This window comes from Ahaetulla prasina, chromosome 1 (assembly GCF_028640845.1).
Source record: "Ahaetulla prasina isolate Xishuangbanna chromosome 1, ASM2864084v1, whole genome shotgun sequence".
Classification (NCBI taxonomy): domain Eukaryota; kingdom Metazoa; phylum Chordata; class Lepidosauria; order Squamata; family Colubridae; genus Ahaetulla; species Ahaetulla prasina.
The window spans coordinates 351,598,718-351,617,491 of NC_080539.1; the positions used below are offsets into that span (position 1 = coordinate 351,598,718).

General features: G+C 38.5%; 1 protein-coding gene and 1 long non-coding RNA gene across 2 annotated transcripts in view; both read right to left on the reverse strand.

Annotated features, from left to right (window-relative positions):
• DDHD1 (DDHD domain containing 1) overlaps positions 1–18,774 on the reverse strand; it is a 59,583-nt gene that overhangs the window by 20,009 nt on the left and 20,800 nt on the right. The gene's annotated exons all lie outside the window — the stretch shown is intronic.
• LOC131188095 (uncharacterized) lies at positions 983–15,979 on the reverse strand. The gene is made up of 3 exons (XR_009152719.1): positions 15,842–15,979; positions 13,293–13,474; positions 983–1,084 (listed from the first exon to the last, which is right to left on the reverse strand). It is a non-coding gene; the product is annotated as an uncharacterized LOC131188095 (long non-coding RNA).

Below are 18,774 nucleotides of genomic sequence, written 5' to 3' on the forward strand. Positions count from 1 at the left end.
CCAAATATGCATGTTGAGCACAGCTCTGATTTTTTTTATTGTTAAAATAGGTGTAAAGAAAGCTGCCAAGGAAAGTATGCAAGAATGCCCATTGTTAGAACAAGCCCAAAAAGTCATGACTCTTCCCAATGTTATTTTACTGGATCTGTAATGAGCATGAAGACTGACAAAACTTATGGTTGCTTAAACAGTAATTATTAAGTAATTATTATGAGTCCATGGTGAAAATATAGGAACAATAATACTTTATTATTTTCCTCATGCTTTAAGAATTTTCTTTCTTTCTGAAAATGGGAGCACTGTTTTTATTCAGTGACAGTGTTGACAAAAACTCTTATGACAAGTCTAACAAAGATACAAATGAGCAAAGAAGGGCAATGAACTTATTTCTGTGATACCTAGGGGCAAAACATTTGGCCCAGTATCCATTTCTCTTCCTCCTCACTTTATAAATCTCTTACATTAATCCATTTCAACATTTTGTAAAATAATTAGGTTTGTCAGGTTTAATCAAAGCAATTTTATTAAAAGTATCCAATTAGTTTTATAGCTGAACAGGCATTTAATTATGATCCATATTAATTTTCAGTAAACAATTATTTAAAAAATCATTATCTGGACAGGATTTATAAAAACCTTGCGCCCGCCCCTTTTTTTTTTTTGGAAAGTGGAGGATATTCCCTGACCAATTTTTATGTTAAGTAAATAATGTACATTATATTTTAGAATTTTAATTAATTGTTAATATACTTCGTCAGAGCACTGGCAACTTCTAATTTTCTTTGTAAGAAGCAAAACACAGATGGTCTCATTAAGATCCACAATGTCTCCTTTTTTGTTTTGTTTTGGAATCAGGAAATATCAAAATTGTGCAGAGGGGAAAGCATTTGGTTATCTAAATCCTCTACAGTGCTAGCTAGCTACAGTGTAAAGCTTCCTATACAAGGAGAAGACAAGAATACAAATCTGTGATTTACTGTACCTTCAGACCACTTGCGTTTAACCCCTGTTGCCTCTGCATTCTCCTTATATCCTCTCCATTTGAACAGAGAATGGAGGGAGAAGGTAGGTAGATAGTTGACAACTAAAAGTAAAAAGACTGAGCTTCAAAGTGAACTTTTGAGAAGGTTCATAATTGGTTTTGATAGGGAACTATCCTAAAAACTAATGAACATAGAAAGCAGAATAAAAACAATATGGATAAATGCTAGCAAAACAGAAAAAACACTGATTTAATGGGGAACCAATTAAATATGTAAATAAAAAATAATAATTTTCCTTACTTGCTCCTTTGATGCAAGTAAGATTCTGTTTAAAGAGCAAAAAAACAACAATAACAACAGATATGCAATGTAAAAATGAATGGGTTCATCCATCACCTGTGAATTCATAGATATATCAGTCAGTAATTTTACTGGAATTATAAAGCACAACTCTGTAACATAGGCTCAGGATATTAGGCAGCCTAAAGAGATGGCTAAAAACAAGGGAACAAGGGAAAAGACCACCGGTAGCTTTCCAGCTCTTGAAAGAAAGACAGGAAATTCCCAACATGCATTATCTATTAACAAGACTTCCATTCCTGAACAGCACTGGAGTTTCCCTGTGGTGGTAAATGCACATCCACTGTAATGCTTTCAATACTCATTTTAAGCTTCCAAGCTATTCAATGAGAATATTGAAAAAAGTGAAACCCCTGAAGATTACTGTGCTGTAGTTTGATGGACTTACCTTACCCCCACAGGTAGATGCCAGTGCTGTTCAGTGTAGGAAGGGACATCACAAGGTGAATGAATGCTGAGGTATCTCACAAGTGGCAAGTTAGGAATGAAGAGGAAGCTGCTGTGCCCCACCTAAGAAACAGGAGAACAATAAGCACCACCAAGGTCAGCTGGCATTCAAACAGGGAGTCAAGCTCACTTGAAAGACAAAATGTGACAATTTAAAAAACTGAGCATCAGTTTGGAAGTCTCTGTTTGAACCCAAAATAAAAACAAAACCTTAAATAGGTTAATGAGAATTTGATGCGGTGGTGCATTTACTGGACACAACTGATCTAATTAAGAAAACATAAATTACTGTACAATACGGGATAATGTTGTCCAAATCCCTGAATGATCAGAGAAGATGGTAGCTGCAACTAATTAGTAGCACCAAAAGAAAGATTTCTGTATACAGGTAACTCCATCCTATCAGAGTGCTCAGTAATCATTTTCATAATTTCCAAATGGCAATTATACAGTGTAATGAAAACTTTAACCACTAATGCAGACTCAAAGCTCTCCTTAGAGATAAATATTCATTGAATGGCATTTATTCTATCTCAACTCCTGATGATATTTTATTGTGTATTTTTTCCGTTTGCTGTGGTTCGCATAACATAAGAGAATTCTGTGTGAAAGATTATCCTTTAAACAGTGAAGGTGGCATATAAAAGTCCTTGTAGAAGTTTCTGCTCTAGGCCCAGAATAATAATTAAGGAAGAAACAAAGGGGAAGAATTAGAGTGATGAACCTCAGAAGTTCTAGGATAAAATGTTATTGTTAACTTTAAATACTGATTTCCTACCTATTTAACTGTGCAATCAATCATGCTGTAAAATCTCTGGTAGTTTACCAACTTCCCATTGTTCAAAGTCTAAAAAGACAGCCAAGAAAATAGTGAGGCAATTGGAAACTGATGGGTGAATTGTGCAAAATGTAGAATATTATGGGTTGTATGGAAGACTAATTTTCCATCTCATTATAGAATCTAGGAGCATACACTGAGGAAACTTGTTTTTTTAAAAAAATATGTTTTCTCTCTGTTTGTTCTCAGTGTCTAGACAGCAATGATCCTGCATTTTTCATCTAATATACAGTACTTCTCTTCTTTATGTCACAAAAACTTTGTTCACCAAGGTTTGCTAGGGGTGGAATAGGGTATTTATATTTTGTATGTTTTGCTTCCCCGCCCCAAGAGATTTAGAAATGTATTGCTCCTTTTTAATTTTTATTATCCTTATTCTCATTTTTTTGTATCCTGGGTTTTCCTGGATTATAATTCAATATGATATTTATTTAAATGATTTATGGAGTCAAATGAAATATTGTAAGCTCCTATGAATAATATACTAATAGAGAGAATTGTTTTTTTTAAAAAAAGGATCATAAAGCAAGGATTTAAAAGGCAGACACCATCAAGGAGCAGATGCAATCTACTCCTTCACAAAACAGGCAAGCTTCCAATTGCTTAGACAGAAGGCCAACAAGAACTTTGCCACCCTGCACTGCTTGCCAGTTTGCTCCTAGGTTTGATTCAAAATGCTGGCTGCTAGCTATAAAGCTCTACATAGCCTGTTGTTGTTGTTGTTAATTGCGAAGTCGTGTCTGACCCATCGCGACCCCATGGACAACGTTGCCTAGGTGCTGGTTATTTGAGGGAGTGCCTGTCCCCACAGGTATTGGCCCAGCCAATTCAATCTGTCAGGATTGATATGTTGCAGATTTCTTTGATTAAATATGCCACCTTTTTCTGCAACAGCACATACTCTCTGGAACAAAGTTCTCCTTAAATCTGGATGCCCCTATACTGGTAGGATTTCAAAGGGCCTAGAACGACCTTGTTCCAGTGGTGAAATCTGAACTGGTTTACTACTGGTTTGCTGGCTGCGCATGTGCGCTGTGTGCGCACATGTGCACCACACACCAAATGCAAGGTGTGCATGCGTGAAGTGCACGCCAAAAGGAGGCAAGGGGTAAGCAGAACGGTACGCGAGTGGGGGGGATCAGGTGTGGCTCATGATCTTTTTTTTTTACTTTTAAAAACATTTTTTTTACAACCTATTTGGCTGAATAGGTTGTAAAAATGCTTTTAAAAGTAAAAATAAAGGCTCTGACGATCACATGCCTCAGCTGTGATCGTCAGAGCCTTTTTTTTTTTACATTTTAAAAGCATTTTTTAAAAGAAGCGGCAAGCGGGCAATTAGTGGGCATGGGGCAGGGGGCCCAGGGATTTTTGTTACCGGTTCTCTGAACCACCCACCGCCATCGCTACTGGATCAGCCAATCCTGTCTGAACCGGGAGCATTTCACCCCTGCCTTATTTCTTGTTATTTGTAAACCTCTCAGTCATTGGAGTTGGGCAGTATATAAACTTAAATAAAATAAATAGTAAGTAATATGGGCTGGATTCACTCTAATCCTTTAAAATGAACAACCTGCAAATAACATCACATTGTGGTTTCCTTCATACAAAACTGAAACTAAAAACAAGAGATTCTACCTTGGGTACAAAATGAACATATTATTGCCAATATATCTGGAAAATTCCATTAAAAATGGCAACAGTAAAGTCTACATTTGTAAAGCCTTCAGTTATTTCTGATACTTCCTTCAAAAATTTAGACCTTTATTACTAATTATATATGAATTTATAAGATTTTTTTTCTACATCAATGCATTCTAGATATGATGTGAAGGATGAGAAGAGATGCTGTCTAGGAGACAATCAGACAAGTGAGGAGTCCCCGTTGGCTTAATGATCAAAGAAAGAAACTTAAGAAGGACCTGTCCTAATTGATCAGGCTGTTAAAAGTGATGGTGGGAGATTTATACTTTCAGACTTTCAAAATTATGTAGCCCTACAATAAAGTAGTAGTTCATCTTGTTATCTTTCCTATCTGATTTATCTGAGAGGGTTAACACATAGCCAGAACAGGTAAAAAAACTTTGACAAGTGGGACGAAATCAGCAAACTGCAGTAAATTTATGAATACTTCCATCAGATGTCTTCACAACAATAAAGGTTCTGGCTGCTCTCTTGTACTAAGATATAAAGTATGCCGCAAGTTATTCTTTATGGGTTGATAACTTGTTATGCCTCATGTTATTCCAAGGATCAAGCTATTAAGAACAAATAGCAGTATTTTTTTCTTGTCTTAGATTTTACAAACCCATTATAGAGGAGATGAGTGGCATAAAATTTAATGAATTAGAAATAAATAAATAATAATAATAATTGAATTACACAGCCATAATTATGCTCACACATAAGTTGTAAGCTTGTCCTTGTCCCCATCCTAATCCTAGTTCAGGATTATTTATAGATAGTCCTCAACTTGCAACCATTTGTTTAGAATGGCACTGAAAAAAGTGATTGCAATTTTTCACGCTTACAACCACTGCAGTATCTCCATAGTCACATAATCAAACTTCATAACTTGTCATGTATTTATGACTGTTGCAGTGTCCCAGGGTATGTGACTACCTTTTACGACCTTCTGACAAGCAAAGTCAATGAGGAAGCCAGATTCACTTAGCAACCATCTTACTAATTTAACTGTAGTGATTCATTTAACAACTGTGGCAAGAAAGGTCACAAAATGGGGCAAAACTCACTTAACAAATGTCTCATTTAACAATAGAAATTTGGGACTTAATTATGGCCATAAGTTGAGGACTACTTGTAGTATTAGTTTACATCTTTGTAAACACCAAAACAACTAGGAGCAAGATTTATTTCCATTTTTCATAAATGTATTTCTTCTTTTTCAAAGTCATATAATCGAATTATCTTTACTACTGTATATCTTTGGTACTGTATACTAATTTAAGCAGTTTATTTTAGATAACGTTATATTTACTGTTAGTCTATAGAGGTAGTCCTTGACTTGCGCAACAATTGAGCCCTAAATTTCTAGTGTTAAATGACACATTTGATAGGTGAGTTCGGCCACATTTTATGACCTTTCTTGCCACAGTTGTTAAGTGAATCACTGCAGTTGATAAGTTAGTAACCTGGTTGTTAAGTGAATCTGGCTTCCCCATTGACTTTGCTGGTCAGAAGGTCACAAAAGGTGGTCATGACCTTGGGACATAACAGCAGTCATAAGATGAGCCAGTTGCCAAGAATTGTGATCACGTGATCATTGGGATGCTGCAAAGGTTGTAACTGTGAAAAATAGTCATGTCACTTTTTTCAGTGCTGTTATAACTTTGAATCGTCACTAAATGCAGCTTTAAGTCAAGGACTACCCGTATTGTTGGGTGATCCCAGGTTTAACTGCTTTGAAAGCAACAGCTATCTTTGTTCACAACTTCCTGAATCTGTTCCAAATCATCTATCCTCAAATGTTAGCATTACAAACCTCTTTTCTCTATCCATAGTATGTGGAATTTAATTTATCCTTCTCATAATCATCCATATGCATGCATTTCTAAAGTTAAAAAAAATAAATTCTGTAGTCTTTATAATGCATTCTGTATTATAATCTGTAGAACACATCAGCAACCTCAGATATGCAGATGATACCACTCTAATGGCAGAAAGCGAAGAGGAACTAAAGATTCTCTTGATGCGGGTGAAGGAGGAGAGTGCAAAAGTTGGCTTGAAACTCAACATTAAGAAAACTAAAATCATGGCATCCGGCCCTTTCAATTCCTGGCAGATAGATGGTGAAGAAATGGAGGTAGTGACAGATTTTATTTTCCTGGGCTCCAAGATCACCGCAGATGGGGACTGCAGCCAAGAAATTAAAAGACGCTTGCTCCTGGGGAGGAAAGCTATGGCAAATCAAGACAGTGTACTAAAAAGCAGAGACATCACCCTGCCAACAAAAGTGCATATAGTCAAAGCTATGGTTTTCCCAGTTGCAATGTATGGCTGTGAAGGTTGGGCCATAAGAAAGGCTGATTGCCAAAGAATTGAGGCCTTTGAACTCTGGTGCTGGAGAAGACTCCTGCGAGTCCCTTGGACTGGAACAAACAAGTCAGTTCTAGAGGAGATCAACCCTGACTGCTCTTTAGAAGGCCAGATCCTGAAGATGAAACTGAAATACTTTGGCCACTAATGAGTAAGAAGGACTCACTGGAGAAGAGCCTAATGCTGGGAAAGACTGAGTGCAAAAGAAGAAGGGGACGACAGAGAACGAGGTGGCTGGATGGAGTAACTGAAGCAGTAGGCATGAGTTTAAATGAACTCCAGAAGATGGTAGAGGACAGGAAGGCCTGGAGGAATGTTGTCCATGAGGTCGCGATGGGTCGGACACGACTTCGCAACTAACAACAACAAGAACAACAAGAAGAACACTTCAGAATTGCACATCATATTCAATCACAGTGTTAAATTGTATAAAGGTGGTATATTAACACTAACTAACAATTTTTGGTTATTTTTAGACACTTTCGCATCCTCAGAGCCATTTTTGCTGAACAGGTATTTTTGAAGCTTTAATACTGTAATAGCAGATTAGAGTTCTGGCCATTACAATGCCTCTGTGTACATGTGAACAAAATTTGAGCCCACTCAGGTCCACCCTCATTTACCTTTTGGCTGTCTGCCTTGCTCTGCCCACTGCTGAGCCCACAACATTGCCCAACACTACTGTACTGGCCATTGCCTTCTTTCATGCTGCTGTCTTTGCACTGATGTAGCTGGGACTTCTCTGGTACACCAGCCATGGCCTCCATTCATGCCCTGCTTAGGACCTTCATTTGCAAAAGAAGCACCCCATGTAAAAGGAGGTCCTGCTGTGCTGATGTAAAAGAAGCAGCCTTCCAGAAGGATTCTTCTTTTGCACACTGGACTTCTTTCATGAAAGAAGGCCCTAGACAGGAGCAGGAGGTGAATGAAGGCACCAGCTGGGATGCAAAGGCCCTGGGCAGGTAAATACCTGGCTGTCCCCAGCTTGCAAGAAGGCTCCTGGCCGATGCAGTAGTGGTCTGGGTAACAGCATGCACAGCAGTAGGTGTTTTGGTGGTCTCTGATTTGGAGTCAAAGGAGACCAACTATTAGCAGTCAGAACCAAAATTTCTGAAATTTGGGGGAAATTGGGTGGGGGGGGGGAAACTTGTCTCTATACTGCAAGTGTATGCATGTGTGTGTTTGCAAGCCTCATTTAGTAAAGAGAAAAAAAGGTATCTTTGTGTACTTGTGTGCTATGCTTGACCTGCGATAGGACAATGGGGGCAGCTAGAAGTGGCAGATAAGCGAATGGCCAAAAGGCCAGAGATGGTAGAGGAAGAGGTAGGCAGGTAAGGGTAGTTCAAGGGAAGACAAAAGAGGCAGCTCCGTACATAACCACAGTATTGGGCTGGGAGTGACCAAACTGGAAATCACTTGGATTGCATTGAGTCCTTGCTAATGACAGATGGGATTTAATTAATGACAGCAACTGGGGACTGCCAGGATTGCCATCATTAAGGAATGCAGTTATGTGACACTGCATATTAGGACTTCATCACTTAGTAACAGACATTCTGGTCCAAATTACTGTATTAACTCTAGTATCAACATGCATGCTAATACTTATTTTTAAGCTCCTTTCTCCTATGTTATAGTTCTACTGTGAACCTTCAACCTATCCTAGCTGCTATTTAACATGGAAGATAAGCCTAAGCTAGCTTCAGTTCTATGCAAACAGTTTGTGAAAGAAACTCAATACAGTCATTCTAAAATTGGGAAAAAACTGGTAAGAAAAATGTTGTATACAGTTATACCAAACTGCACTATTTATATACTGTAATATGTAGCTTTGCCCTAGATTACACAATAAGCCAAACTAAATGCCAAATAATATGAAGGCCCTTAGGGCTACACATGCAATAGGAAAGAGCAGGAAACTGTGTTGGCAGCATTCCCAGCACTGATTAACTATTAACTCTGGGCAAAGAGCATTAAAGCTTACCAGTATCCTTTATGCTGACTGGATTCAATCAGAAAAGGAGGGATAAGATCAAGTGCTTTTCCTATCTTACAATGTAAAGGGTTCCCTGCCATTTTAGTAACAAGCCAAAGAAGATTCTTAGGCTGCACAGAAAGAAACATGTGGTATCTTCTATTCCTAGTAGTTTAAGGTTCAATTTGTACAATAAGTAAAATAATCTACTTACATTCACAAGAACCAATTCAACCAATTTTGCAGAGAAAAATAGAACTTGTCTCTTGTGTTTCTACTTCTATGGATTAAATCACCTTAAAAATTGCCCATCAGTGACTCTAGAAAATGCTTGCAAGCGAGGCTCAAAGCTGTGATACAATTAATTGACTGCAGTCAGACTGCAACAGATTTAATGAAGTCTCAAATAGCTTTGCTGCCCTGGTGATGTATAAAAAGATTATCCAATACAAAAAGGAGTAATTTTAAAAATGTTTTAGTTTATTGTATTTTATTCTTCCTAACATCAAGAAATCAAACAAAACATAGTAATAAATCTGCTGGTCAGATTTATCGCTATGTTTTGTTTGCTTTCTTGACGTTTGTGGGATTTATCCAGCAAGCTTTACGGCTGCAAAATCCAACTCTGTGTTGCATTGCCACTTACATCCACCTGACCCACTAGAGCAGGGAGACAATGTTGCAGGTCCCATCCCCTAAGGAAGTACATCTGGTGGGACCTAAAAGAAGGCCTTCTCTGTGGCGGCTCCCTCCCTTTGGAATATCATCTGTGCAGAAATTAGACTGGCCCCTACTTTGACACTCTTTTGTAAGGCCCTGAACACTTGATTTTGCCAGTGGACCTGGGGAACCCAGAGTGGACTGGAGCCCATCAAGTGGCTCATCTGACTGTGTGTTGTCACCGGCTGGGCGTATGTTATTGTTTTTTGTTTTTTATACTGAATTTTTTTACTGCTTGTAAGCCACCCAGAGTCACTATGAGAGATGGGCAGCCTCATACATTTTCCAAATATATAAGTAAATTGTCACCATATAGTTATGGAAGCTTTATGTGCATTTGTTTATTTGTGCCCTTAGATTCATTTAAAGATAGTATTAAAATATGTGAACTAGTTTCAGGCTTTGTGCCTTGTATGAGTTAGACCCAATCAGAAAACTGATTTTGCTTTATTATACTTTATTTATTTATTTATTTATTTATTTATTTATTTATTCATTCATTTATTTATTTATTCATTCATTCATTCATTCATTCATTCATTTTGTCAAACACAACAATATATATTATTATAAGCATGAAATAACCACACAAATTGAATACAACCAAAGGAATATTAGGACAGGAACGGTAGGCATGTTGGTGCTCTTATGCACGCCCCTTACAGACCTCTAAGGAATGGGGTGAGGTCAACAGTAGACAGTCTTTGGTTAAAGTTTTGGGGATTTTGGGATGAGACCACGGAGTCAGGTAGTGCATTCCAGGCATTAACAACTCTATTACTGAAGTCATATTTTCTACAATCAAGATTGGAGCGGTTCACTTTAAGTTTGAATCTATTGTGTGCTCGTGTATTCTTGTGGTTGAAGTTGAAGTAGTCTTCGACAGGAAGGACATTGTAGCAGACGATTTTATGAGTTATGCTCAGGTCATGCTGAAGGCGGCGTAGTTATTGAGAAAGGTTAGATTAACAACCACTGGATCACAGAACAAATGAATCCAGAGTTCTCATTCAAAGCACAAATGACTAGGCTCAAATTATCCTACTGTTCTGTCCCAGCACTATCAGCTCTGGCAGCAAGCTAGCGAGTGTCTGCCAAGTGTCTCTGTTATCTCCCTTGATGCCGATAAGTCAACAAACAGTACTTCAGCTCTAATCAAGCAGTTGATTTGCCTGCTACGAAGAGGCATAGCAGCCCTCACTGCTTTTATATCCTGTGGGGTGTGGTTCCATGACTCAGCACTTCCTAGGCCTGCCCCACCCCTGCTTCTGTTGTTCCGCCTCTCCTGCCTACGAAACCTAGGGTCCAGCCAGGCCTGATTGCTATCAGCTGGGTCTGGAGGCATGGCCTGTGGGGGGAAGAGTCGGGACGGAGGCCTCGTTATCTCCTCCACCTGGCCTGCCTCTGGCTCCTGGAGATGAGCCAGGGAAGCCAGTGCTCGAGGTAAGTCCTGATGGCCCTTCCCCCTCACTTTCCAAGTCACTTTCTGGCAGGAGGCCCGGCTCAGGGGGCGCAGACACAACACCTACTGTACTTTGGACATGTTTTGTGAAGATGTAGCTTTCTGGAGAATTTTGTAACAGTGGGAGACAGTGGGAGAGATTGCAAAGAAAAATAAGAGGAAAGAAAGATAAGCAGCAAAATGGAGTTTGGGTGGGTGCACCATTGGAAAAATCTAAAGGATCAGAATAGGGACAAAGCATCTTGGAGAAAATTTATGTGGCTATTAAGAGTCAACATTGACTTGATGGCACATAATCAATATGATAAAAGTAAATGATTATATTATTATTATAAAAAAGGCAATAGCAAAGCACTTCTGAAAATCTTGCAAGGAAACTGCAAGGACTAGTCCAAGCAGTTATTGAAGTCAAGACTGACTCAAAGGCTAATAATGAAAGAACGAAAGAACATGATAATTTTTAAAACTAACGTAAAAGTTCCCTATTCTTGTCTCATTAAAGTGATGCCCTTCAACTGTGGACATTATAGCACGGAACATTTTTTTAATTCATACCTCCAGCTGAACAGAGACAAAGTTAACTTCTCCCAGGTCATCTGCAGGTTTATGCAAGGTTGCACTTTCAAAATTGCTAAAATTAACATTTCAGAAGTAGGAGGAGAATTCTTCATTTCTCCTAATAGTTGATTAGCAATATGCATTTTGTTAATTATTTTATTTTGCTTTAAGGCAGGAGTTCTTAAATTATGGGTTATGATCATTTTAGATGGAGGTCACAACTTTTTTGACAGCTGTTCAAGTTAGTGCAGGCAAAGCAGTAATTTAAAACTGCTTTTGGTAGGTTTATGCAAGAACAGTGAAAAACAAAGCCTGAAGGAAGCTTTTAGAAATATCTAAACAGATATTTTTGACTTACAAAAGTTCGCTTAGTTACCGTTCAAAGTTACAACAGCACAGGAAAAAGTAACTTATTAGCATTTTTCACCCTTATGACTGTTGTAGTATCCTCGTGGTCATGTGATTAAAATTTGGATGCTTGGCAACTGGCTCCTATTTATGATGGCTGCAATGTCCCAAGGTCACGTGATCTCCTTGACAAGCAAAATCAATGGGCAAACCAGATTCACTTAAGAACAGTATTACTAACTGCAGAGATTCACTGGAACAAGAGAGGTCATAAAATGGAGCAAAACTCACTTAACAAATGTCTTGCTTAGCACTAGAAATGTTGGGCTCAATTGTAGTCATAAGTTAACTAACATGATTCAATCCAAAGATAAAAACTACTCTGCAGTTATCTTGACATTACAACTAACACTTATATAATCTATAAACAAAAAAATCTGCTATCTATCATGTTTCACAATATAATTTTATATACTCTATTTTTCGGGGTATAAGACGCACTTCCCACCCCCAAAGTGGGCAGAAATGTCTGTGCGTCTTATAGACCAAATGTTGCCGAAGCCCTGCCCACCCGCCGGCATGGCCAGAGGCACCCTCTGCCTTTGCCTCCCAGCAATTTGCCTCCTTGTAGCAAACAGCAAACAGCTTGGTCAGCTTCAGCACAGACCGATTTAGCACAAGTAGCTGATTGGCGGTTGGATCTAGTTCACGGAATACCACCTATTAGCTGTTCCAGGCTGCAGGGATCGCCACCGCCTATCACAGCTTCCATGCGCCTCATTTTTTGCCTGTTCCAGGTGGTGAGGATAGGCAGTGGCAATTCCCGCCGCCTGGAACGGCCCAAAAATGGAACATGTGGAGGCCGAAAATGGGGTCTACAAAGGCTGAAAATGGGGCAAATGAAGGCCAAAAACAGGACGCGCAGAGGCCAAAAATGGGGCAGAGGGAGGTGGTGATAGGTGGCAGTGGCCAGCGGCAATAGGCGGTGGTGATCCCTGCAGCCTGCAACAGCTGACAGGCGGTATTCCGAGAGGCCCATCCAACCGCCAATCAGTTGCTAAATCAGGCTATGCTGAAGCTGACCAGACTGCTGTTTGCTACAACGAGGCAAATTGCTGGGAGGCAGAGGCAGATTTTTTGTTCTCATTTTTCCCTCCAAAAACTATGTGTGTTTTATAGTTTGGAGTGCCTTATAGTCAGAAAAATATGGTAACTTCTTATTTTAATCTTTCCAACAGCAAATGTTGCACTCTATTTAACAATATTAAGTAGAATTCAAAAGGGAAAATAAAGAAAAGGTTGATATTTGTTAAGCCCTAAAAATTATTGTAGTATTAATTATGCAACTCAGAAATAGATTCTTCCTAAAAATAGTTTTACGAGTCAAACTCAAAAGTTTACAGAAGGAATGTATACTTTTTAAAAACACTACTTTAAGCTAATCTGCTTTGGATCTAAACTTAGTAATGCTTATTGCAGAAGTCTTGTGACAAATTAATAAGGTCTAACTCAAGTGATCCAACCTACAGCACTGAATTAAATACATACGCCCCAGATGTGTATAAATCCAGAAGTCCTGGAAGCAGGATTTGTTTCCAGGCTAGACAAAAGTTATGCTCTTCTAAACTAGGTTTTACAAGCAAAACAAGCCTCGGAGTTTTCTTTCGTTGGGGGTGTTACTTGGAACCCTGACACTTTACTTAATACAGCCTTGTATTTTACCAATTCACCTGAAAGACAAGAAAGGAGAAAGGAATTCCATGTGTTCAGAAAGTAGGTTGGTAGGCAATGAAAATACAGAAATTACCAATGGGACTGGCAACTCCACTACTAAACAATGTCATGAAATGAAACATCATGTGATCACACTTGACTTGTATCATTTCCACTGGGGTCATTAAGCAAATCATGGCAGCTTGTTAAGTGCAACTTCATTTCACTGTGACTTGTGACTTCCTGCTGGCTTCCCCATTCACTTTGCTTGTTGGAAGTCAGCTGTGAAGGTTGTAAATGACACTCATGTGACTGCAGGATGCCATGACTGTTGTAAATGTACATCACTTATATCTGACTGTAGGGATGAAGCAATAGCCACAAGTGCAAGGAGCAGTTCTAAACTTACTTTCTGAGCACTGTTGTAGCTTTGAACAGTTGCTTAACAAGGCAGTCAGTGAAACTACCTGTAGAAGAAGAGGAGACTGGACTGTCGTCTGTCAGGAATGGTGTAGGATTCCTGCTTGGGCGGGGGATTGGACTAAATGACCTACAAGATCCCTTCCAACTCTGTTATCCTGTTATTTCTTTGTCTTTACTCTACTAATAAGTTTAGTAGCATGATAATTTTTGTAACCTGTTTCATAGGCTGAATTTCAGTTTGGTGCTGAAAGAAAGGCTAAAGTCTAAAAAAATTGCACAAAAGTGTCAAGTTTTTCAACCTGGACCAGTCTGATAAGCTTACTGACTTTGCTGAAGTTGCTTCATGGTTCAAATGCAGCTATTTCCTGAGATTTATCATACAGTCCTTTAAGATTAAAAAAGTGACTAGTCAAGGAGATATGACCAAACTGTTCTTTAATTTTTCAAACTCCGCCTTAATAAGATCAATAAAATAATTTAATCATAAACCATATTTACCCTTGTGTAAACTGCAAAAACAGATCATCTAAACCAGGGGTAGTCAACATTTTTATACCTAAAGCCCACTTTTGTATCTCTGTTAATAGTAAAATTTTCTAACCGCCCACCAGATCCACAGTAATGCGCCGTGTATCGTCGTCTGCACATGCCTCTCGTGCATCGTGGATTGGGGTTGGGGGGGGGCGCCGGCTACCAGCTCTGCTTGTCTGTTACAGCTGGGTGGTGGTGGGGGAGATGCGCAAGCTATTCTGGGACAAGGCTCTTTTGTTTGCGGTCGCACTATAGCGCCATTTAGTTTCACTTACGTAATGTGAACTAAACTTATGCGTGGGCGATACAAATAGTATATTTTCAGAAATTTAAATTGTCATGGGGAATTTTATGAAAACCTAACGAAAATGTTTTTAAATAATGCTATGAAAATTTTTTAAAAAGTCAAAAAAAAGGAAAGTGCTTCAGTATCGGACAAAACCCCTACTGCCCACCATGAAAGCTGGAACACCCACTAGTGGGCGGTAGGGACCAGGTTGACTACCACTAATCTAAATAATGATCTCTTAAGAAGATTGCAATTAATTACAATGTAACGATTAAGCAAAGTTTCTGTTAATGTGCACTGAACTTTTATCTGCGAGGTAATTAATAGAATCAATTTGTTTTGACTCAGTTCAGATCATATCTCAACCTCCCCAAATTTAAGATGCAAGGACTTCAACTCTCAAAATTCTAGTTGGCTGGGGAATTATGGGAGTTGAAGTCCATGCATCTTACTGTGGTTGAAAAATACTACTCCATACACACTGAAACTAAAGGAAGAGTTCTGCCTTTGTTAATTCATGATATTGTCATGAAACTTAAAACAAATTTCCACCAGCACAATTTTAGCTTTCCTGAATAGTTCACCAGTCAAATAAGTATTTAATTAACCTTTCTCTACCACTAAACTAGTGCAAACTATTATTATTCCGAACAAAGCAAATGGTTTGTCAAGATTCAGTTTGATCGCTTAAAATTTTATTCTATGGAAAAGGAAAATAAAACAATAAACAAGTGTGCTTAACATAGATGAATCATTTTTTCCTAGATATATCCTAACTAGAGTTAACTGAATTGATTTTAAAAAATATTATTCAAGTTACTACATTTTTCAGATATTAAAAGCAAGTAACTAAGCAGATTTATATAAATGCTACATCTTAATATATATTTATTGCATCACACTGTAGATTTAGAAATGTTGAATATATATTCTGAGAAAATATATTCATGGAAGAACAGTTACTGGCAATTCTATGTAGGCTGAGAAAGACTTCTCTCTCTAGGAGTTTTTCTGTCCATTAATGTGGAAATATAAATTTAATTTAATATAAATTTAATTTAATTAAGTATCAAATGTCCTGCAAAAGTTATGACCATCATAACAAGGAGAGTATCAGCAAATTTTCGGTAGTAAATCTTACCCTCTTTCCTATCTATAGGTTTTGAGACATTTGTGTCAAAGTTCTGCATCTGTTGCCCCTTGAAACAGCGGAGATGTTCCTCTTCTATCAGATTACTTTCTTCTTCTTCTAGTGGTTGCCATGTGCCATCAATAAACCATTGTCCACGCATCACAGGAATCTTTTCAGATTCTAAAATGGAAAGAAACAGAATGATATTAAAATCCAATGAAGGCTAGAACAAGGTTGTTGGATCTATTATAAATAACAACAGATAACGATCAAATTCAATGTTATTTTTCTCAAGATTATACAGTATATTATAATAGAACTCTGCTGTCTTGTAAAAAAATCAATAATAACAAAATAATTTTATTATTAGGCTACCTGTGTCTGATAATTCCTAATAAGGATGAAATTGGTAAGTGATCAATGTCACTGAGAAATATCACACAGAATACAGGTAGTCCTCAAACTATGATCACAAATGTGCTCAAAATTTCCACTGCTAAGCAAGATAGTTTTTATGTGAATTTTGTCCTGTTTCACTATTTTTCTTGCCATAGTTATTAAGTTAGTACCATAGTTGTTAAGTGAATCTGACTTCCCCATTGACTTTGCTTATCAGAAAAACATACTGCAACTGTCATAAATATGTCAGTTGCCAAGTGTCCAAATTTTGATCACATGACCATGGGATGTTGCAATGATCATAAATGTGAAAAACGATTATAAATAATTTTTTTCAGTGCTGTTGTAACAGTCACTAAACAAATGGTTGTAAGTAAAGGACCACCTGTACTCATTTCATCGTCCTCTTTGCTGCTTGAGCTGCTGGAATTTGGAGTTTGGAATTTGGAAGTTGGAGTTCTTGAGATATATTGGTTTTAGGAACTTCAGCTCATCTTCCCTGGGGAAAAAAGTCAGAGGCAACTCTGGAGTTCATGACATCAGGATAGCCACGAACCTGTCAGCACAGGATTTAGCACCGGTTGCTTATAGATTACATTTGACAGAACTGAGCCATCTCTGGAGTTAGATGTGGGGGATGCCGTTTTGTAATATTTCTCCTTCCTGAAGGGAAACCCCTCAAGTGTAAAAAGACTCAGGGCTATCAATATCCTCCATGCTCTTATTCAACATCTATGTGAAACTTCTGTGGAACATCATCTAGTAGTGTGGTAGTAGGTTTCGTCAGAATGCTAACTTTCACATCTTGACCTCTGGCCGCAAAATTGGTCAGAATCAAACTGCCTGGTGTCTACCCAGATTTGAATGGAGAGAACAAGCTGAAATTAAATTTCTGTAAGATGGAGTGACTTGGGTTCAAAGGTCTAACAATTCCGGAGGGATTCCGTTCTTAAGTTTAAGTTGCACTCCGCCAGGAGGTAAAAAGTCACAATCTGGGGGCTTACAATCTTAGATTCACTGCTCCTGTTTGAGAAATGGCACCTGTGGCCAAGAGGGCTTTTGCACAGCTCAGTCACATATGTACTCATTTTGACTTTCTGGAACTGGAGGCATTACTAATTGTCATTCATGCCTTAGTCACCTCTCAAATGATCTTGCAAGGCACCGTATTTGGGGCTGCCTTTGAAAGCATTCAGAGGTTATAGTTCACCCAGAATACAGTGGTTTAAGTATGAATGAGCTGAGGCACCCACACTATATTATTACCTGTGAGAGGGATCTTGGAGTCCTAGTGGATAACCATTTAGATATGAGCCAGCAGTGTGCAGCAGCTGTTAAAAAAGCCAACACAGTTCTGGGCTGCATAAACAGAGGGATAGAATCAAGATCCCGTGAAGTGTTAGTGCCACTTTATAATGCCTTGGTAAGGCCACACTTGGAATATTGCATCCAGTTTTGGTTGCCACGATGTAAAAAGACTCAGGGCTATCAATATCTCCATGCTCTTATTCAACATCTATGTGAAACTTCTGTGGAACATCATCTAGTAGTGTGGTAGTAGGTTTCGTCAGAATGCTAACTTTCACATCTTGACCTCTGGCCGCAAAATTGGTCAGAATCAAACTGCCTGGTGTCTACCCAGATTTGAATGGAGAGAACAAGCTGAAATTAAATTTCTGTAAGATGGAGTGACTTTGGGTTCAAAGGTCTACCAATTCTGGAGGATTCCGTTCTTAAGTTTAAGTTGCACTCCAGGAGGTAAAAAGTCACAATCTGGGGGCTTACAATCTTAGATTCACTGCTCCTGTTTGAGAAATGGCACCTGTGGCCAAGAGGGCTTTTGCACAGCTCAGTCACATATGTACTCATTTTGACTTTCTGGAACTGGAGGCATTACTAATTGTCATTCATGCCTTAGTCACCTCTCAAATGATCTTGCAAGGCACCGTATTTGGGGCTGCCTTTGAAAGCATTCAGAGGTTATAGTTCACCCAGAATACAGTGGTTTAAGTGTGAATGAGCTGAGGCACCCACACTATATAATAGCTCTTCTTCAAGAGCTGCACTGATTGTCATCTGGCTTCTCGGTGCACTTAAGGTGTTAGTTACCATTTTAAAAAGTGTTCATAGTTCATGACCTGGAAATTTATGGAACTGATGAAATTAAAGTAGTTGTTTCACTAAGCCAGGGGGAAGGGTTATTATTATCCCTCTAGATCATAGATGGGGGGGGGGGTTTGAACATGACTCCAATATTTATGGGATGATAATGTATTCTATGTCCTTTAGCTATTGTTTTAATCACAATTACATATTGGGAACTTGTATGCTACTCAGAATTGGCTGAAAGGAGCCTACAAGCCCTATTAATAAGCAAACAAGCACGTAAACATTTATAATGTGCCTAGTTTAGGTGCATGAAAAACAAAACTCCCGGTTAATTAATACAAAAATGAAACATTCACATTCAGACAATTAGTTCCTCTTTCATCACTTTACATAGTATTTATTGATCTTAGATGTGCTTCTCTTCTCATTTCTAC